Here is a 21,514-nt window from a genome sequence, read left to right on the forward strand (position 1 = left end):
GTGAATTTTATAATGTATAAAATTACTTCAAATGAAATAAAGTAAAGCTACTTTTTAAAAAAGACACCATAGGTAGAAAAGAAATAGTCATCTCAATTGTAAGCCCAAAATAAAAAAATCACAAGGGCAGATCCTTTAAATTGCAAGTGTTGATTTGAGGTAGAGCCGCTCCTGTGGGCAGCTCTAAAACCTTGGTGCAAGGTTTTTATTTAATGGTGGTTAAAGATCCTGCCAAGCAATGCCACGTTCACAGCTGGTCTAGGAGAGTGAGTTATCTGGTGACAGGTTTCCTGAACTGAGAGGCTCAATGTCTCTGAGTGCTTGGACCTCAGTGTCCCTGAGGGTAAGCACCCTCTGTAGCTTAAGCATACACTTTAGGGCAAAGTTTCAACAGTTCCATGCTGAGCTTAGAGACTTTTGCTTCTGACATGTTAGCTAAATCTGGCACAGGCAACAAGCCATGATCCAAAGAGGATCTTTGTGAAAACTACATTTCTTGTATAAAAACCTTTTCATTTTGAAAAATTGCTCCTTGTCCACCTGCATTTGTAACTTTATTTGGGTCAGTTGGCTGCAAAACGGATGGAATTTTTCAACATGATCATTTTACAGCTTGAAAGATAAACTTTTTTTTTTGTTCTGCTTCAAATATTCCACTTGTTGCTAAGACTCTGCCAATGGAAGTTGAGCTTCACGTTTAGAATTATTTACACTGTCTTCTATAATTCACTCTGGGTATTGTCATAATCTTAGACATGGAACCTCTAATTCAGCAATTTCATACTCTTGAGTTGTAACAGCCTATTTTTGTTCGATCTCATGATGTTTCCCTACTCCTTGTCGAAGAACCCGAAAGAAGAGTCTAACTTCTTAGCCTCAGCCTTATTGCCAGACTATGACTTTTGCTGACAACATTTTATTTTAATTTGATTAATTAAAAATGAAATATTATTGCTGAATGGGTTGTTAGGGAGCTCATGGTTTGATGCCTTCATCCTACAGATCAGGGCAAGGCTTTTTGGAAGGTTGTGACCAAGTCACAGAGTTATTTATTTCAGATCTTGGTTTGCTCATCTTTAAAATGGGATAGATAACATTTTCCCCTTAGTATTGCTTCATTCATAAAATTGTAATAAGGATAAAATAAGATCATCTTTGTGGGTGTGTTTTGAAAAAACTGTCTAGAGAAATAGTATTTTTAATAAACATATGCAAACTCAATTTTATTCTGAGAAGGTTATTATCTCCTCTCAGAAAAACTGAAATCCTAAGTGAAGTCAATTCTTTAGAGTGGACACATATTGACCTAGTCTGAAAAATACTGTCTGATGAGAATAGAAGAGTTAAATCATTTTTTTCATGTCCAGGAGGGAAGCTATATTTAATAAACTGTGTCCACGTATCTTTTAAATATTCATCAGCTTTGTAATTTTTAAATTAGGTTAGTTTGTAAGAATTGGAGCATTGAGGGTAAAAGTTTGATTTTACCTTCAAAGTAAAGGTAAAATGATTTCCTAAATAGGAAGAAGAAGGCTTCAAGTGAAATTATGTTGCTACATCACCAATATGAGAGTTTCTTAAATCAGCCACAGGAAAGGTGTTGGGAGAAGGAGCAAGTTGATTTCAAAAAATGTTACTGGAAAACAGGAAATAGATGTAGATTGCTGACCTGAACAGCGGAAGGTAGGAAGATTTAGATGTGCTTGGTTTTGACTTGAATTGAGACAATGTTTCTAGGATTATGTGATATTATGGCAGCAGTGACAGATTTCCAAGGCAAGGCAATCATCTAAATTGTGTCAAAGGCACCCATAACTATGTGGGGTGATGTGTCTTAGGAGTGAAATCAGGCTGAAGAACTTTAGAAATACACAAAGGGACTTCCAGATAGAAAGCACATGGAATTAAATTGAATGCAGCTAAGACCAATACATCCTTAAAAAGAAAAAGCCAGATACTCCTGTCATGCTCATTGATGCTAGTTTGCCTTAGAGGACCAAGCAGGACTCAGAATGAACTGCAACTTTGCTTCCAACTAGGAGAGATAAATGCATTTGCACTGATAGATTTTCTGCAAAGTTGAGTGAGGTTTAGGACTAGATTGTTCTCTTTATATTAAAGCTCACAACTAAAAATGTTTTCTGTTCAGTTTAAGTGAAGAAAAAACTTGGAGGTGCCTGCACACCTCATCCTCTGAGAATGTCTCCTCTCCCCATCCTTAGGGTGGGCTCCTGTGCCATCTTTATGGTGTAACTTCTCCCTCACACTCAAAGCTGGTTGGACCTCTGGTGGACATCCAGCCCAGGCTGAACCAATCAAATCTTTTTTACTCAGAATCCAGAATCAGGAATCTAAGATATTGGCCAGATCTTGCTGAAGTTTTGAGCCAGACTGTAATGCAAAATTGGGCCTTTGGTAGTCATGTGCCTGGAGGAGCAGAGAGGCGTAATCAGGAAAGAAAAAATAGGAGGCAGATGTGCAGGCGAAAGCAGAAACAAGAAGCTGTGAGCTCCTAGAGAGATGGGGAAACTGACGGGTTCTGACAGCTTTACAGTTTCTAGTCTAATTCTTTGTGAGGCCCAGTTAAACTTCCTGGCCTGAGATGCACACATTTGCTTAAGCTAGTTGCGGTGGGTATTTATTATCTCCAGCTTAACAAGCCTTAGTGAAAATCTCACAGACATTGTAAAAGGGAAAATAATGGATTGTTCTTTTTTTGTTATAAAATATCCTTCTTGGTAGGATAATTTTTCTTAAGTATTTTATTTTAGGAAACCTTAACTATGACACATTTTTTTAAATGCCATTTGGATATCACTCACATTATTACACACAAATGCCACTCTAGCCAGGGAAGATACAAATTCTAGCATTGTAGCTGCTCACTAAATAGCTGTTAAATGAATGTTTCTTAGATAGATATTTACTAACTATTCCAGTACTGAGCTAAATCACATATTAATCCTATGTTTCCAGAATTAATGATTAGTGTCCTTGGAAGACTGTTGTGCCTTTCATCAAAACACAAATGAAACATTTTTAATGGATTTGCTAGAACACATGGCCTACATATGCCGTGCAGTTATATTTGTATTATTTCCATACAAGAGAGATTTATTGCCTCATAATAGCAATTAGGCGAGGAAAAGTGGTGTTGGGTCTTTGAAGACAGTTTAGAGAAAGAAGAAGTGGTTGAATTTTCTACATGTGGTAAATTTAGTGGAAAATTTATTCATTTCCATTGCTGAGATGCCCTGTAGATGGCTAAATGTAAGGTTAAAATTATTTTCCTTCATTTTAGAGTTAGACCTGGAATCAAATCTTGTTCAGTTTCTGGGGAGATGAATTTAATACCTCTCTAAATTGCGTGACATCGTTTTCAGAAGTACCTTGAAATTGTTTGTGAACATGCTAATAAGAAAGACCTCAACTGCCCAGGAGGAGGGAAGAAGTTGATCTCTATTGGAGACCTTTGCATTAAGGAGTGATTCTACCTGAGGTTGATTTATAGGGGCCCTAAAGGACACAGGTGGGTTTCATTGCCCTCAGCTGACCATCCAGGCTGAGTAGTCCAGCTGGTTGATGGGATAAATGGTGGTCTTGGTTGTTCCCACATTAGCTACACATAGCCTTTTGGCCTAGAATCTTTCTGAAAGTTAATTTGGCAAGAGATATTTCCTGAAATAGCCCATTGCAGTGGCCCATTTTGAGCCCCAATTGATGTTGAAATAACTTATATGGTTTTATAAGGATAGGTACTTTATATTTTCTAAAACCATAGACATCTGAAGGTTTTCCTTATGCCTGGATTTATGTAAGAAATTGTTGGCTGAGTGCAGTGGCTCATGCCTGTAATCCCAGTACTTTGGGAGGCCGAGGCAGGCAGATGCCTGAGCTCGGGAATTCGAAACCAGCCTGGGCAACATGGCAAAACTCTGTCTCTATTAAAAATACAAAAAATTAGCCAGTCGTGGTGGTGGGTGCCTGTAGTCCCAGCTACTCGGGATGCTGAAGCAGGAGAATCATTTGAACTCAGGAAGCAGAGGTTGCAGTGAGCCGAGATCGCACCACTACACTCCAGCCTGGGTGACAGAGCGAGACTCCAAATCAAAAAAAAAAAAAAAAAGAAAAAAAGAAAAAGAAAAAGAAAAAAGAAATTGTTGTGTGATTTTCATGACCAATGTTATTCCTGTTAAATAAAATTCAATGTAAGTAACAATCAAAATAAGAAGAGTGTAATGGGTTACTTTAAAGACATGAAGGAAGATCACAGACAAAGGTAGTTCATTTTGCTTTTTTTCTAAGATGCAGAGTCAAATTTTCATTTGGTCCAGCAAATTGCTAGAGAAATAAGTCGGTATTTTGTCACTAGTCATGGCCGCAGAGATGTTTATGAAAAGCACGGACAATCTCCCTGATCTGTATCAGGAAATGTGTTCAGCTACAAGTAACAAAAGCCCCAAACAGTGGATTATGTGAATTAGTGTTTTAATTTTTCTCACCTTTCCAAAAGTCCAGAGATCAATGGCTAATGATTTTGCCTCAGTGGCTTACAGATACCAAGGCCAAGGTACCTGGGAAAATCTGGGAAGAGCAAAGAGGGAAATGATGTAGGCCTGCTAGGTCTGCCCTTCTGTAAGGCCCACCCACAAAACTTCTGCTCACATTTTGTGGGTACGAACTCTGTTTGCAGAAGGTGCTGGCTTTTAGCGGGACACATTACACCTCCCAACAATGTTAAAGTCTGTGAGAAAGAGGGCCAGGTGACCAGCTGGTCTGCCCCAATATCACGGCAAACTAAAGGCAGGGATGGTGTCCTCAACACCTCTGGAAATGAACATCTTGCTATGGATGGATCCATCTGAATATATCTCAAACCTGATTAAATCTATTTATATTTTTAGCCAGTCTACATTTTTGAGGGAACAGTCAACAATGTTAGAAACAAACAAACTAACTCAAAAGTGTTTATTTTCAAGTTAGCCTTTCCCATAGAAGATAAAGAAGAGCTCAGTGGGCAGACAGTTGCTAAACATCACTGTTTGGGTGTTCCCCACTCTCTCCTAAAGAGCAACGTGGGAATTGTTAATAGTTGGAGACTCCCTCCTTTCCCTATTCATCATTCCTCCATACGCATACATGTATTCAGGCCAGTCACGTAGACCAAGCTTCCATCAAACCCCACTGTGCACCAGTGTACTGTGTGTGAGTGGGTATATATCTACATTATATATGTTATTTTCTCTATATTATGTTTTTTGCATCTTAAAAACCCTTTCTGCCTGGGGAGAGACTGCCTCTTTCTGGGCTAGCCAATTCTTAGAGATAGCAAAGGGCTCAGAGAGGAGTACGTCCTTGATATGCAAGCTAAGCAATCTAGAGTCATCCTCCTCTATCTGGCCCAGCCACTCCAGGAGATAATATAGCCTTGCTAAAGTTAAGCTCAGATATGGAATTATCTGTGTTGCAGTGGAAATAGTTAAGTTGCAACATAAATCGTTGGCTCATCTGAACTCTCGGATGAGTTGGCTGTACTTTGGGATAACATGAAGTGTTTTTTTTTTTTTCAAACCAAGCCTTCACTGCTTCCACATGAGAGGCACCATATGGGTAGAAGGTGCCCAGTGCAAAGGATGGGCATTCTGGCTGATGAGTAGTTCTTCCAGAACAACATGAGGCTCCTGCCCTATCCTCGGTGAGGCATATGACTTGTGCTACTTCTCCAGTAGCTGTGAAGAACTTCCATTCCAACATTCATATTCACATTCCAAATCTATTTGAGTTCTGCTGTGAGTCTGGGCACCCTAAAAACAGGGAAGATGAACCTGTGGTAGCAGCACCACTAGGGACAGCCTCCAGCTGTTTGTGGCATATAGGGACATTCAAGAGGGAGGACACACTCAATAAATCTTAGCAATGAGTTGAAAGTTGCCCACCTCCTTCCAAAAGTCTTTGAGTTGCATCTGCTCTACATTTCTACCTCCTTCCTCTTTCTCTATTTCCTTTCTGCCTAGAGCCTCCCATTATCCTGAGCTTTGCTGTAAAATCATCAAAGGTTCATAGTTACCTAAACCTACTCTAGGCTGGGCCCATGTTCCTCTGATGTACTGTACTGTGTTCTCTGAATTGTAAAATATGTTCGTGATTAACCCAAAACTAGACTGAAAGTACCTATGATTGGGAAAAAAGAAAAAAGGTCATTTCTTAAAAGGGTAGCTGGAGGCTGGAGGGGAGAATGCTGTGACAAGGGGCTATGGGGAGGAAAACTCTCCCAAGGTGCAAAGATCCCCTGAGGCAGGGGTCAAGAGATGGGAGGGACAGCTGGGCACGCCCTCAGTCAGAAATGCCCAAGGCGGTGTCTGAACACTGCCCTTCCTGACGTCCCTACATGTCGCCTTCAATCCTGAGTCCTAGAAGCTGCTGTATATGCTGCCTGCCTCAGAAAAGAGATGTCAGGCATTGCCATTGCTATTGAAGTGCTTATGATTTTGTTAGAACTTGACTTTTGGGCTGAGACCTCTGGGGTTGTGTGTGGTAGACATGATGGAAAGAAGGGGATGCAATCCTATCATTTCTCATAAGATCAAGAATAGCATCTGTGTAATAGAAAGATAACGTGAGCCACATGGCTCATCTTCATTTTTCTAGTAGCCCTATTAAGAACCTAAAAAGACACAGGTGAAATAAATTTTAATAATGTAGTTATTTAACCCTATATAGCCAAAATATTATTTTAACATGTAATCAATATAAAATGTTAAAGAGATACTTTGTAAATTTTTTGGGTACAAAATCTTCAAAATCCGCTGTGTATGTTGTACTCACTGCACACTGTAATTTAGACCAGCTACATTTCAAGTGTTCAGTAGCCACACGTGGCGGGTGGCTGCTGTATTGATCAGCACCACTCTAGGAAGATCCATTGCTTCAACATATCACGGCTGCTTTCATCCATCTTCGCCCTGCCTCTCTCTCTGACCATTCTGTAATTTCTCCCTTCCTTCCTTCTTTCTACTTGCCCCCACTTTCCCTAACTCCTTTCCCAGTACTCCCCACTCCTTCTTTGCTCCTTTTCTTTCTTATGTCAGTGACTTTCTCACTAGATGGTAGAGCCAGAAAGAAAGGAACAAAAAGAGCTTACTTTTGTGCTAGGATAGAAGAGACACAGGGGCAAACAGTATGTAGTTCTAGCCCAAACCATACCAAATCAAGTTCCAGGAAGAAATAACATTTCTAAGTAAATTTTGTTTGGAAAGGAGGTCATTAAATTAATTTAATTCATAATAAAATAAGAAACAGTATTCTCTATGATTTAATGACTCTATGCACACATGTATCAAATTTTCCAACAGTAGCCATACCAGATTTCCTTCAGTGGCATAGGATCTATTTAATTGCTCGATCTTTGTAAACTAGCATCCAAGCTCATGCAGAATGTGTGGGAAGAATTCTCAGATGCTACACTTCTTTTTGCCACCGAAAGCCTCGCTGACTCATATCCCTGTTTCTCAGAAACAGGAATATGGAGATACAGTCACGCACTGCATAATGATGTTTTGCCTAATGATGGTCCGCATGTAGGACGGTGGTCTCATACAAAAAAACCAGTAGGGAATAGTGTCATGTGCCTGTAATCCCAGCTACTCAGGAGACTGACATGGGAGGATCACTTGAGCTCAGAAGTTTGAGGCTACAATGAACCACAACTGTGCCACCACACTCCAGCCTGGGTGACAGAGCAAAACTCTGTCTCAAAAAGAAAAAAAAAAAAAGAAAAAGAAAGTCTAGCACAACTATTACGCATTGTACATGTACATAATACTTAAAAATGATAATAAACAACAATGTTACTGACTTATACATACTTTTCATCACTATTTTAGAGTACTCCTTTTACTTGTTTAAAAAAAACAACTATAAAGCAGCCTCAGAAAGGTCCTTTAGGAGGTATTCCAGAAGAAGACATTGTTATCATAGGAGACAACAGCTTCATGCGTGTTACTGCCTCTGAAGACCTTCCAGTGGGACAAGATGTGGAGGTGGAAGACAGTCATATTGAAGATCCTGACCCTGTGTAGGCCTAGGCTAACGTTTGCATTTGTGTCTTAGTTTTTAACAAAAAAGTTTAAAAAGTGAAAAAAAATTTAATAGAAAAAAGCTTATAAAGATATAAAGAAAGAAAATATTTTTGTACAGCTGTACAATGTGTTCGTGTTTTAAGCTAAATGTTATTACAAAAGAGTCAAAAAGTTAAAAAAAAATTAAAAAGTTTATAAAGTAAAAAAGTTTCAGTAAGCTAAGGGTAATTTATTATTGAAGAAAGAAAAAAATTTTAAATAAATTTAGTGTAGCCTAAGTGTCCAGTGTTTATAAAGTCTAAGGTTGTATACAGTAATGTCCTAGCCCTTCACATTCACTCACCACTCACTCACTCACTCACCCAGGACATCTTCCAGGCCTGCAAGCTCCAATCATGGTAAGCGCCCTATACAAGGGTACCCGTTTTAATGTTTTATACTGTATTTTTACTGTACCTTTTCTATGTTTAGATTCAAAAATGCTTACCATTGTGTTATAATTGCCTACAATATTGAGTACAGTAACATGCTGTACAGGTTTGTAGGATAGGAGCAATAGGCTATACCTTATATCCTAGGTGTATAGTAGGCTATACCATCTAGGTTTGTGTAAGTACACTATGATGTTCACACAAGGACAAAGTTGCCAAATGATTCATTTCAGAAGGAATGTATCCCTACCATTAAGTGACGTATGACAATAGTTTCTTTTCCCCTCTTCCCTCCTCTTTGATGTTGAAGAATGACTTGGCAGAGCCTGGAGGTCAGTCACATAATGAAATGGTTGACTCCTAACTCTAAGATGTGGATTTCTTTGGTACAGAGAGCTGTTCTTCAAAGTCTTAAATATACAAGAATCCCAGCTTGGGCTCCCAGAGATATTAGGTGTTTTTCTCATCTCCTTATTTCCCTCTTGTTCAATAGTGTTCACTATTCCATTGTGAAGTCTCCCCCAGGTCATTTTTGGTTGATTCTGGGCATCCTTCTTGATCATCCCAGCTCTTCCCACTGGTTGGGATACACTAGGAGCATTTCCAAAATTTGATCTTGGGCTCTGCTCTACTGGCGTACTGCCTCAAACTGACAGTCCCTTGACTTGCCATAAGTCAATTCCATTGTCCACCTTCTTAAATAGAAATCATTTGGTCGTTTTAATATTTTGACTGCTCATTCCTGCATTTATATATAATTATACTTAGACTGCCTTTTTCTACCATGTGCAAATTCGACATGAAAACACTTCTCTCTTTAGCTTTAGCCTCATAGGCTATGCTGAGCCAAAGCTTTTGTTGTTTTCTGTCTAGCTTATCCACCACCCACTTCATTTGACCTTATAAACATGTTTAAATAGATTTCTCGGATAATGACCATTCTAGCTGGCAACTTCCCGTTTAGATATTATAGCAGGCACAGTGCAAATTAGAGGGCAGAGCAAAAGCACTAAGAATCATGAGACCCTGGATAAATATAGTAGACCTGCTCAGCCTCATAGGACAAGGCTGGGTTCTTACCCCAGTTTACCCACTGACTCAGGGGGTGACTCTGGGGAAGGTCGAGTAAAACAATCATTGGTTTCATCTACTGGTGACTCAGTCATGTTGATCTCGATAAATGGGGCAAAAGAAGGAGTCTGCTGTCACGGAGACACCTCATTTCCATCCTGGGTGTTTCACTGTTCCCTGGGTTGGCCTTTGAGTTCACTGGGAGGAAAACAAAGATGCCCTTTGTGCACTATTGAAGGCAGGCTGGGTGCTCAAGGGGCAACTGGCAGTATCAGCAATGAGAGGAATCTTTTAAAGGTTAGCAGATGGGCAAATAGGAAGAGCTATTCAACCTGATATTAAAAGGTTGCCTTTCAAAGGTGGCTTTGTTCAATTCAGTGTTATCTTGCTTTAATATTTTCCACTGCTCTGCGATTTTGCTAATAGACCATTTCACCAGTGATGAGAGCGTTCGGTGAGAGCCTGGTGTCCTGCTCAGCACCAAGTGCAGCACTTTCACATGCTTGATGCTCAATGAATGTTGAAGGAGAGAGTGAATGGATACAGAGCTGAATTAGTAGGTGTGGTTACATTGTAAATGGCCTTGCTCACATTCTTTGACAGCAGCTTTCTTTGCTGAATTGATTTTCCAAATGTCAGAATTGTCAAATCTGAGCTTCTTCAAGTCTTCTTTCTTTTCCTGATTTCTAGAGTAAGAGTTGATTTAGTAAGCATTTTCAGTGACTCTCTCACCATCTGATGGGTCTTTTAGATTCAGCTATTTGCAGGAGATCATACTTTTGTGACCTAGAAGGGAAATTTTTTTGGATAACTTTCATGAGTCTTTATTAAACAAACTTAGCATATCCTCCCTCCTCATTCCGTAGAAATAGATCTCCATAGTTTCTGAGTTGGAATAAGGAAATGAGATAACATAATATACAAAGTTGTACAGCAACTTGATGAACAACTAGATTAACTGTTCTTCAAAATACAGAAAATAAACTTGTATACTAAAGGAAAAATGCAACTTGCAAAATAAATTCCTGTATAAAAAAATTTAAACATTCATATTTTTCCCTTTGAGGGAGAAGAAGCAACTTCAAATGGGTGAATGACATCATTGTTGATGAGTTAATAAAATCATCTTATATAATATAGTTCTTATACACTTTTTTTGTTGTCCTGAATACCTTTATGTCCTGATAAAAATTGCTTGAGGCATGAGGAACAAGTGTTCGGTACTCTTTGAAGAGAGGTGGTAACTAAACATTGGGGGTTGGCCTTGTTGCCTAACATCACACAGTTTGAGGCTGAACTGAAACTAGAAACCAGGGATGCTGGATCAGAGTCCAGTACTCTTTAGAATACTAGAAAGAAGGAAAGTCAGCCGGGTGTGGTGGCTCACACCTGTAATCTCAGCTCTTTGAGAGGCCAAGGCGGGCAGATCACTTGAGGTCAGGAGTTTGAGACCAGCCTGGCCAACATGGTGAAACCCCGTCTCTACTAAAAATACAAAAATTAGCCAGGAGTGCTGGCACATGCCTGTAATCCCAGCTACTTGGGAGGCTGCAGGAGAATTGCTTGAAGCCGGGAGGTGGAGGTTGCAGTGAGCCAAGATCGGGCCACAGCATTCCAGCCTGGGCAAAGAAGCGAGACTCCATCTCAAAAAAAAGAAAAGAAAGAAAGAAAGAAAGAAAGAAGGAAAGTCAGATGCACAAAACATGAATGGAAGAAGAGCTAATAATAATGAAATATTTTTGGTAGGGTTTATCTCAGTGAAAAGCAAAATCACCTCCACTATTTTCTCCCAATTGAATGAAATGTTCTAAGTATCAGTCTAGGAGTTCCATAAAAACAAGGACTGTGCCTCTTTCAGATCTCCTGGACCTAACCCAGTTTCTCATGTAGTAGGTTCTAAACGCATGCTTGATGAATGAATAGATAACTTTCCACAATGTCTTCTGTTGTTAGCTCCTTCTCTTATCCCTTAATAGTCCTTTCACATATTTCCTCCCTCTGGGTGGACCATAAGTCAACTTCAAGATTGGACATGTGGCATAACAACATTGTGAATACATATTGATTGAGTGCAGTGAGGAAGCAAGAGTTGAAGCAAGGGTTATATTTGTCTTTTTGGATTCCACTCCTTCATAAATAAATAAAACACAACTAGTAGAACTTTTGGGGTTGAAGAGACTTTAGAGATCATGTAGTATATTTCCTTCAGCTGAAGCACAAAGGAATGAAATGGCTAAGGAAGGCCTCATAAGGAGATGGGAGCAGTGCTCATACGCGATTGGCATCTCCCAAATTCCACTCCTGTGTTCTTTCTAATGCACCACCTCTTGCCGTTCTGGTGCCTGTGTATATGTGTATATATCTATATACATATCCATATCTATAGCTATCTTGAAATGAGTTGGTCATTCTTGTCTAAATTTGAGTAACATCAAGGTCCCTGAAATTCAACAGAAAGGGTGACATATATTGCAAATGGTCTCTTTTCAATGAAATATGTTTTTGATTAGTATCTTATCAACAGTTTTCATAAGCAGTATAAGAAAATGGAGGTGATCACAAAGCACTAGATGGACATTCACTTTGACTACTTGTCAATCATTAAGCATTCATTCACATGCTATGATGGACTGTAGGGCACCCTGTTGGATGCTGGAGGAGGAGGGATAAGAAGAAGGATGAGGCAAAATCCCTGTCTTCAAGGATCGTGCAGTCTGTTTGGAAAATTAATATTTATATAAAAATGAATAACATGAGTGTCCATTAAATGGTAGAAGTTCGGGTGATAGTGCTGCCATCTCACTATGGAGGGCTTTCTGGAGGAGGATGTATTTATGCATATAAAGGATTGGCCAAACTAAAACAAGTGAAGGAGACTACTTTGGTGGGTCAGGGATGCAGAGAAAATGACAAAATCAAATGCCAATAATTCTAACGGTTTTCAAGATTCCTTAAAGTATTTTGGCCATCAGTTTTCAAGTATAGACTATAATTTGCACTACGTATGTACTAATCCTACTGTATTTAGGTTGTAGCATTGACTCTCACAAAACCATAATCTGAAAGGTTCCTGAGACAGGCATTGACAGCTATATAGAACAACCTTTGGCTAAAGGATGGGCATCTCTGACCAGTAGTGTAGTGGCTACTTGTCTGCTCTTCTCACATCCCCTCAGATCCATTTTGCCATGTTGGTGTGCCTTTCCCCTAGCTTCTCTGTGATTTTGTTTCTAGGTTCACGCTTGTGACTCTCTCAGAGGACTGCCCCATTGTCTGCAAGCCTGAAAACCAGAAGTGCCTAAGAGGTTGCATCCTCCCTGCACAGCCCTTAGCCAATGACTGGCAAAGGAGAGGGAAAGCTTGGATCCATTGCCTCATTTGGGAAAAACTCAGAGACATGATTCACACGCCAGAGTTCTCCTGCAGTATCAGGCCTACATCCCCTTTCTGAAATTTCTCATAAACCACGGTCCCCTGCTTGGCTTTTTCCCCTTCCCTGCCCATCATCCATCTTCCTCTACTTCTCTCCTTCATTTCAGAATCTGCATCTGAGAAAACTGCCCTAAGATAAGGAATATGCCTATCTTCCAATTTGAGTTCTGTAAACAACAGCCAAGAGTGCAGGGGTGATGATACAGCTAAGCCACAATCAAGTTTCTTATTATTTTCCAGACACAGAAGATTCCAGTCCACATCCTTTCTTCCTTTCATTCCCAAGATATAGCAATAGAAGTCTGAAGACGGTAAACTCTAATAACTGTTCCCTGAATAGAAAATAACAAGCCTTCCCCTCCATGCCTAACAGTCCCCAATACAATTGGTGTTCATAATATGCAGTTTGAAGACAATGATGACCAATGACCAAAGGCATAATCAGAATCACAGCCCTATATCAGTGCTCTGGACCCACACATCCTCTTGCTCACCCAGTGATGTTTACCAGGAGGCATCTTGCCAGAAAGGAAATCAGCTGTGGGGGCTGTACAGTTCCAGGAGCCAGCCCATCAACAAGGCATTTGTGAGTTTCAGGGCGTGGGGGTACAGTGGAACAAAAGTGGTGTCTGTTTGCTTGTGTCATGGAAGCAGCATTGGAAGAAATCACTCCTGACCAACTGATGCCAGTCGGTGGAGCCCAGATTTTTAAAACTAGCTGGTTGCCCATCAAGAAGGATGTCCAAGGGATGAACCCACCAGCATGACTCTCTCCCTCCCTCTGTTTGATTTTTTCAGGAGTGCTACTCTGTGATAGGCTGCACTCATGTGATGATTATGTATTGTGCATTTGCTGACTCTTATGATGTACAGACTTTCCAAAGCTCAGCTGCTTTATAATGTCCAAATTAATACCAACAGCATTTCTGGGAAGAGGAAGGGAACTACTGTGACATATGGACCAAATCTGATGATTCATGTAAAACTCATCAGTTACATTTTACCTCCTTTGTCCCCTTCTAGTCCTTTAAGAAATAAGAATCAATCATTGTCACATTGTCTAGTTATTTATACTGTACTTACCAAAAAGGTAAGTTTACATCTCATGAATTTTGACTTATTGAGAAGAAATCTACTCTCAGTCATGGATTGAGACTGTTCTTGTTGTTAATTAGTGAAAACTGAATTATAGACTGTTTTGTACAAAAAGTATTATTGAAAGAAATGTCACACTAAAAGATATATCAAAAGCCTTGATAAAATTAAGATTCATTGTGTTTAGCATTATTCTCATCCATCATTCTGGGAGAAGGCATATTAAAATCAACAAGGTTATTTTGACGTAATTTACTCTTAGTGATTCTTCACAATTCCTCCAGGATGACAGATAGGACTTGGTAATCATAGCTGAAGAGGGCTCATCAATTCGTAGTTAAATTAATGAATGAACAAAATATAATGTCATTCATCCATCCATTTATTCATCATCCTACTTAGTAACTCACTTTTTAACAATGCTTCCTAAAATGCTATGTACACTGTGAATTGGTTTTACAAGATTCTTTTAATCAAAGATGAAATTTATAACATAGAAACAGAAAACCAAATACTGCTTATTCTCACTTACAAGTGGGAGGTAAACACTGGGTACACACTAGCACAAAGATGGGAAAAACAGACACTGGGGACTACAGGAGGGGGCAGGAGGGGGACAAAGTTTGAAAAACTTCCTATTGGGACGTTTACTCTCAGTAAGCTCATTACCTGGGTGATGGGTTCAATTGTACTCCAAACCTCAGCATCACACAATATACCCTTTAACAAACCTGCACATATACCCCGAGTCTAAAATAAAAGTTGAGAAAAAAGATGAAATTCAGTTCAGCCACAGTCTTACAGAAAATATCAAATTAGTAAAGTCTAAAGTTATGAGATTTGATAGTTTTATAGTAGTTGACATCCATAGAATAGACAATCTGGACTTTATATGATCTATGGGACATCTAGAGGATGTCCAACAGAAGAGAGGCTGCCTTTTCTATGCATCTCTTTTAATAAGTAAGGACAGCTTCTTAGAACCCCCCAAACAGGCTTCTTTCTGAACCAATCACTGACATGAGAAATGAAACAGCTACTTAAGATTAATGAAGATTTGCTCTCTGAGTCATGTAAAGGAGGGGTGAAGACCTGAACAAAAAGTAAAGGAAGAGAGAAATGACAGGTGGCCAATAAACTAACAGTGTCTGCTTCAGCTACCTTTCCAGGAGCCAGCTTCTTCTACGATGGTAAGGAGTGTGTTGAGGGGTCATGTGGTGACTTTTTGCAAGGATGGCTATTGCTTGTAAGTGAAGACACGGGGGCCATAAGGTATGATTGATGGAGGAACATTCTCACCTTCCCCAGAATACCTCGCAAATGCATCTTCTGAAAAGTCCCACATTATGACTTTGGGTTAAATTATTTTATCTGGAATTAAAATACCTATGAAAATGCATGTTTATAATTTTAGAGTGGGATAGCATAGTAAATAAACACTTTAGGATATTTTCTGCAGCAACTCTCTTTTAAGCGCCTAAGAGCAAGGCACTCTGCTAGGTGGGAGATGCAGGAATACCTCAAAGATAGCCCTCTATTCTGACAATCTATCAATTTGAGTGAACTCTGTGCAAAAGGACCATTGTAGAAAGTGATACCATCGAGATGTGGCTGACATTGGAGTTCAAAGGTAGGAACTACAACTTCTGAATGATGTAGAGGAAGAAAGGAGAATGGTGGAGAAGGCGGTGTTAGAGTGGGCCGTGAACGACTCTAAAATGCAGATACAGAAAAAGACAATCAAGGCAAAAGGGTTCCATGGAGGTGTGGAGAAGCACAGGAAGCATGCAGGGGAAACAGAAAGATCCCCTTTACTTGGAGCAAAATCATGGCAATCCATGGTTGATAAGATGAGAAACAACTCTTAGAGATGCTTGATGCCAGGTTAAGGAGTTCAGAATTTGTTACAGATACAGAGAGGATCCTTCAAAGGTATTAGAAAAAGAGAATGACTTTTGATCAGAGTTGTTATTAGGGAAAATGTCTGGTTTTGATGGGGGAATAAATTGAATGGGAGCAGGTAATAATAGACTTTGGCGGTGGTAACGGCAGTTATGCATCTACTAATTATTTGCAATGACTTAGAGGAGAGATAAAACATTTCAGGAAAAGTAGCATAGTCAGAGAAGTTTAGGTTCACACAAGCCACCTCCCTGTCTTGGATACCCAAGAGACAATATAAGGCCACTAGGGCTCCCAAGGAGTTTCTGGTGGGGGCAGGGGTTAGACTGAAGTCCAACAGCAATGTTTGCCATGCTCAGCATTTGGCGCAGTGCAGAGATTTCTCCCAAGCACTGACAGGCTTTTTCTCATCCATGGAGACTGGGTTCCCAACCACTGTGTCTGTAGCCCCTGGTATTCCCTGAATTGGCACCAACCATTGCCTAAATGTTCCCCTTTGTTCTTAACTTCCTAAATGACTCATCAGATTCCTACTTATGTTGTCTGAGTTGATTTATGAAACCCTAATGTGACAGATGAGACCTAATTCCCTTGGGGATTATTATTTCTCTAGGTAGTTTCCCATTATGGCAGTTTCAGTTACATGTGTATTTCTGCCAACAATGCTTAGTTCTCTCTTTTGTACTTTAAAGACTCTTGACATCAGGTCCAGACTTCTGGAATTCACTATCCCAGCTATTTTGACTATATTTGAGTAGAAGTTCTGGCAGGGATTTTTATGAAGCCATGCTATATATGATAGATTCTAACTGAAGAGTGAGATGTGGAAGATATTGCAAAAGCTAAGGGTTGCTACTGGCTGCAGTAATGATGGGAAACCAGATAATTCAGCCAGCCTGCTAGGTAGATCCACCTTTATTAACCAGAATTATCTATCTACCTATCTATCTATCTATCTACCTACTTACCTACCAATGAGCATTTCACAACTATAGGGCAAAGTTGCACCAAGAAGCCATTAGCAAATGTATTTATTCAATAACACAAAGAGTCCAAAGAAATAGAGTTACTAAAGTACAATTTAAATTTTTTGTTTTTATCAGCATTCTCACCATTGTATAATCAAACGGAATTCTTTCAACCTAGTTGGCATGTCAGGTTATCTTGATCAGCAAGGATTAATTCATTAGACCATATCTCTGTCTGTATGCAAGGAGAAATATAATTGTTAGGACATTCGCGATTAGGACTGACTTACATCTGGCATGCACTGGTAGAGCCTATCGGACAGCACCCATTTTCTTTATTGGTGGTGGTGCATGTAGTTAATAAATTGTTGGACTGTTACTCTTGCACAAATTGCTGAATTATAAATATAAAGAATTATAAAATAAGATAAAAATAGCCTGTTAAGGAAACCTAAACCCTCTGACTTTAATGCTTTTATGCTGATACATCCTGTGTCAGATATGGCACCTATAGGTGATTTTACAACCACAGGTTATTAAGCACCAATGTACAGACCAAGGAGGAAAATAATGTAGTTATGAAAACTAAGTAGTATATTCAGAGGGTCCTTTGGCTTACGAAACATTAGTCTCAACAAGAGTTTACCGTTCAGAAAAATCAGAAAAGTTTCCGGAACAAAATAAACATCTAGATTTTATATATTAATTTCCTATTGCTGCTGTAACAAATTACTGTAGATTTCATAGCTTAAAACAGCACAAATATATTTTCTCATAGTTCTGGATGTCAGAAGTCTGAAATGGGCTTTAAATGGCGTAAATCAAGATGCTGGCAGGCTGCATTTATTCTAGAGGCTCCAGGGAAGAACCTGTTTCCTTCCATTCTCAACTTCTAGAGTTTGCCCGTATTTCCTGGCTCATGGCCCCCTTCCATATGAAAGCCAACAGTGGCCAGTCAGGTTTTTCTCACAGTGCCTCACTCTGACACTAATTCTCCTCTCTTTTCCACATTTAAAGGACACTTGTGATTCCACTGAGCCTATCTGGACAATCCAGGGTAATCTCTCCACTTCAAGATCCTTAACTTACATCCACAAAGTCCCTTTTGCCATGTAAGGTAACATATTCACAGATTCCAGAAATTAGAATGTGAATAACTTTGGGAGGTCACTGTTCTGCCCACCACAAAGTGTTTCCAAATGTCACAGTGGTCACAGTTAGTGTTTGATCTTGGACAACCCAGTCTCAGTCTCAGAAAACCTTGTTTTCTCCCTGAAGTTTGCAACTGAAAGACTGGGGTTTTCTGTCTGTGGGAATAACATAGATGGTGGAGTTGAGATGAAAGATGGGAGTAAATATAAAAAGAAATACGGAATGATGAAAAGATGGAAAATATGGAAGATGGAAATCAATGAAGAAATATTTATCAAATATGCTTTATGCTGAGTTCTGTAGGCAGCAAAAAACAGAAGAAAGCATGAGCCTTACTCTATGGAGCTTCAAGTCTTGGAGACAAAGCACATACACAAATAGCTAATGTTTGTACACTTAGCCTCATTTGCTTGAAGGACTAGACTTTCTTGTGCTCTCAAGGCAAAGCACTTTGCTCATGGGCTGCAGCATGTTTTGGAATCCCTTCTGTGCTTTGCCCTGAACAGTGTGCCCTGAACACTCAGGCGTGTCCCAGAGATAATCAGCAAGTCAGTTTGGCTGGAGCTGAGGGAGTATATCTTCCTTAAAACAAGACGAGGAGGGGCCCCAAATGTCTGTTAATAAGGAGCAGTTGGCACACGAATGACCTCACCAGGAATCTCTTGTTCCTCCTGCTGTACTGCCCTCTCCAGGTTTGGTGAGTTGGAGTGCTCAAGAGCTGGTCAGTACTGATGCTTGCAGCTAAGCTTCCCTTTTGAGGTTTCATTGCCACCACTTTACAATATCCAGGTTTTGTAAGTGGTCACAAGCAACAGTATTGTATCGGCTTGGAGGAAAGCTCCATTCTAAGCAGAGACCTTTGCCACATATGTAACTTCCATGTCCATTCCTTGAGCATGGTTCCACTTGGAAACGCCTTAGTTCTAGCCCAGTTGTGTTATCTTGGAGAAACAGTTTCATTCCTCTAGTCTCATTGATTTTGTCCTTGTTCCTCTTTGATGTCAAAGTTAAGCTGGATTATTCCAGTTTGTTGTCATCAATGCTTCAACCAAGGCCGTTAAGCAGGCCTTTTAGAGCAAGATGTGTACAAGCTTCAAACCAACAGGGAAATTGTCCTAAGATGCAAATAAAATGGTCCATGGTAATAAGACATTGAAAGTGGGTAGGAGGGTTCTTCCTCCCCTGCTGCCTCTCTATACTCCTAAGCACCCCTCTGTCTCCTTGGTATAGATGAATTAAGATGAAAAATTTACCTTTCAAATCTTGGTCCAGCTCAAATGTTAATGCACAATTATTTCTTATGTTTTCCTCCCAGAATTACAAAAACACAAGCTGTAATATAAGGAAACAATTAAAAGGGGAAAAAAAAGATAAATTCCAAAAGCAGTTCTTTGAAAAGTTGTACAAAATAGAAAAAGAAAAAACAGTTGTAAGCCTGATTAAAGGAAAAAAAAGAGCAAAAAGGTTAGGAATGAGAATGGAGGCACAATATAGATACCAAAAAAAGTTAAAGTAATTATGAGAAAATGACCCTATAGTGACAAAGTTGAAAACCTAAAGCAAATATATGGTCTGGTTTTGCTCAGAGTAGGGATAAGTAAGCTCTTACCAGACCAACCTCAAACTATAAACAAAATAAAAATATAACTATTTGAAAAAACTGGAAAGGTAGATTCTGGGGGCAGATTCTGGATTGTCATTTAGAAGAAAGAAACCGTGTGGGGAGACTTCTCTCCCCTTTTTTTGAACACAGATTGCTTTCAAAAAGCAATCCAAAAGCAACAGCATACAGGATTTTAAAAACAGAAAGAAACCCTTGATCTTTTTTTTAATAGCATGATTTACTGGATATTTATTTATTTATTTATTTATTATACTTTAAGTTCTGGGATACATGTGCAGAACATTCAGGCTTGTTACACAGGTATACATGTGCCATGGTGGTTTGCTGCACCCATCAAGCCGTCATCTAGGTTTTAAGCCCCACATGCCTTAGGTACTTGTCTTAATGCTCTCCCTCCCCTTGCCATCCACCCCCCGATAGGCCCCGGTGTGTAATGTTCCCCTCCCTGTGTCCATGTGTTCTCACTGTTCCACTTCCACTTATGAGTGAGAACATGCAATGTTTGGTTTTCTGTTCCTGTGTTAGTTTGCTGAGAATAATGGAGAAACCCTCAATCTTATTGGCTTCTAGAGCCAGAAGACAGGGCAACCAGAGCCATGAGAAAGTAAGGATGTCCTTGGAGAGAGCCAGAAAGGGAGAGCTACAAATTCTGTGTATAAACTCTGCTCAGATTTCTGGCTAACACCTGATTTATGAATGCACAGAACAGACTCTAAAAGTCCCTTCTAAAGCCAAAGGAATGGAGCTGAGATTTGAGGTGCCAGCCAAGTGATAGAGTTTACAGCTGGAATCCAACTAAGTTAATTGCCTGCTAAAACAAAAAAGTTTACAGTGTTGGGGAAAATACAGCAGAATGTAGAGTATCTAGAACTTAACACTACAATGTTCAAGATACAAGCAAAATTACTTGACTTATAAAGAAACGAGCATGTGACCCATTCTTAAGAGAAAGAGGGATTTTAAGACAGCTCAGATGTTGGACTTAGCCAACACAGATTTAAAGCCGTGACTATAAATATGTTATGTGATATGAAGAAAAGCATATTCAAAATTAGTGAAAAGATAGGATAACTCAGCAGATAAATAGAAACCATAAAAAGGAATCAAAGCAACAGTATCTGAAATAAAACACTTATTGAAGGAAATTCAGAGCCATATGGAGATGACAGAGGAAAGAACCTATGAATTGAAAGACAGATCAATAGAAACTATCCAATCTGAAGAAAAAAGAGAAAAAATAGAGAAGAAAATGAAAAGACTTGAGAACCTAAAGAACAATATCGAAAGATTTAACATATGTGTAACCAGAGTCTCACAGAGTGGAGAGATAATGACTGAAAAAAATATTTGAAGAAAAACTGGCGAAGAGTTCCTAACTTTGACAAAAGCAGAAAGTGTCCAGATTTACCCAGCTAAGCTCAAGTGGCTTAAACACAAAGAAAACCATGCCTAGGCAGAGCCTTCTGGAAGTTAAAGATAAAGGGAAAATCTTGAAAATGGCTAGAGGAAAGTGACACGTTATATACAAGAAAATAATGCTTTGAATGAATAATGAATGAATAAAGTTTCTGCCCTCTTCTCAGAAACTTGAAGGCAAGAGCACAATAAGACAAAAATCTTTAAAGTGCTGAAAGAAAAACAACCACCGCAACCAACACCAATCAAGCCAGAAATCTATATCCAGTGAAATATTCTTTGAGAATAAAAGTGTAATAAAGATAATTTCAGATCAAAGAAAACAAAGGTGATTTGTCATCAGCA

The 21,514-nt window shown here is 39.4% G+C and overlaps 2 long non-coding RNA genes across 2 annotated transcripts in view; both read left to right on the forward strand.

The window, feature by feature from the left end:
* Window positions 1-21,514, forward strand: part of LOC112133460 (uncharacterized) — a 154,418-nt gene that overhangs the window by 114,504 nt on the left and 18,400 nt on the right. The window lies entirely within an intron of this gene.
* LOC112133461 (uncharacterized) lies at window positions 10,019-15,255 on the forward strand. Its single transcript, XR_002915135.2, has 2 exons — window positions 10,019-10,140; window positions 12,815-15,255. It is a non-coding gene; the product is annotated as an uncharacterized LOC112133461 (long non-coding RNA).

Source organism: Pongo abelii, chromosome 4, assembly GCF_028885655.2.
Source record: "Pongo abelii isolate AG06213 chromosome 4, NHGRI_mPonAbe1-v2.0_pri, whole genome shotgun sequence".
Taxonomy (NCBI): Eukaryota; Metazoa; Chordata; class Mammalia; order Primates; family Hominidae; genus Pongo; species Pongo abelii.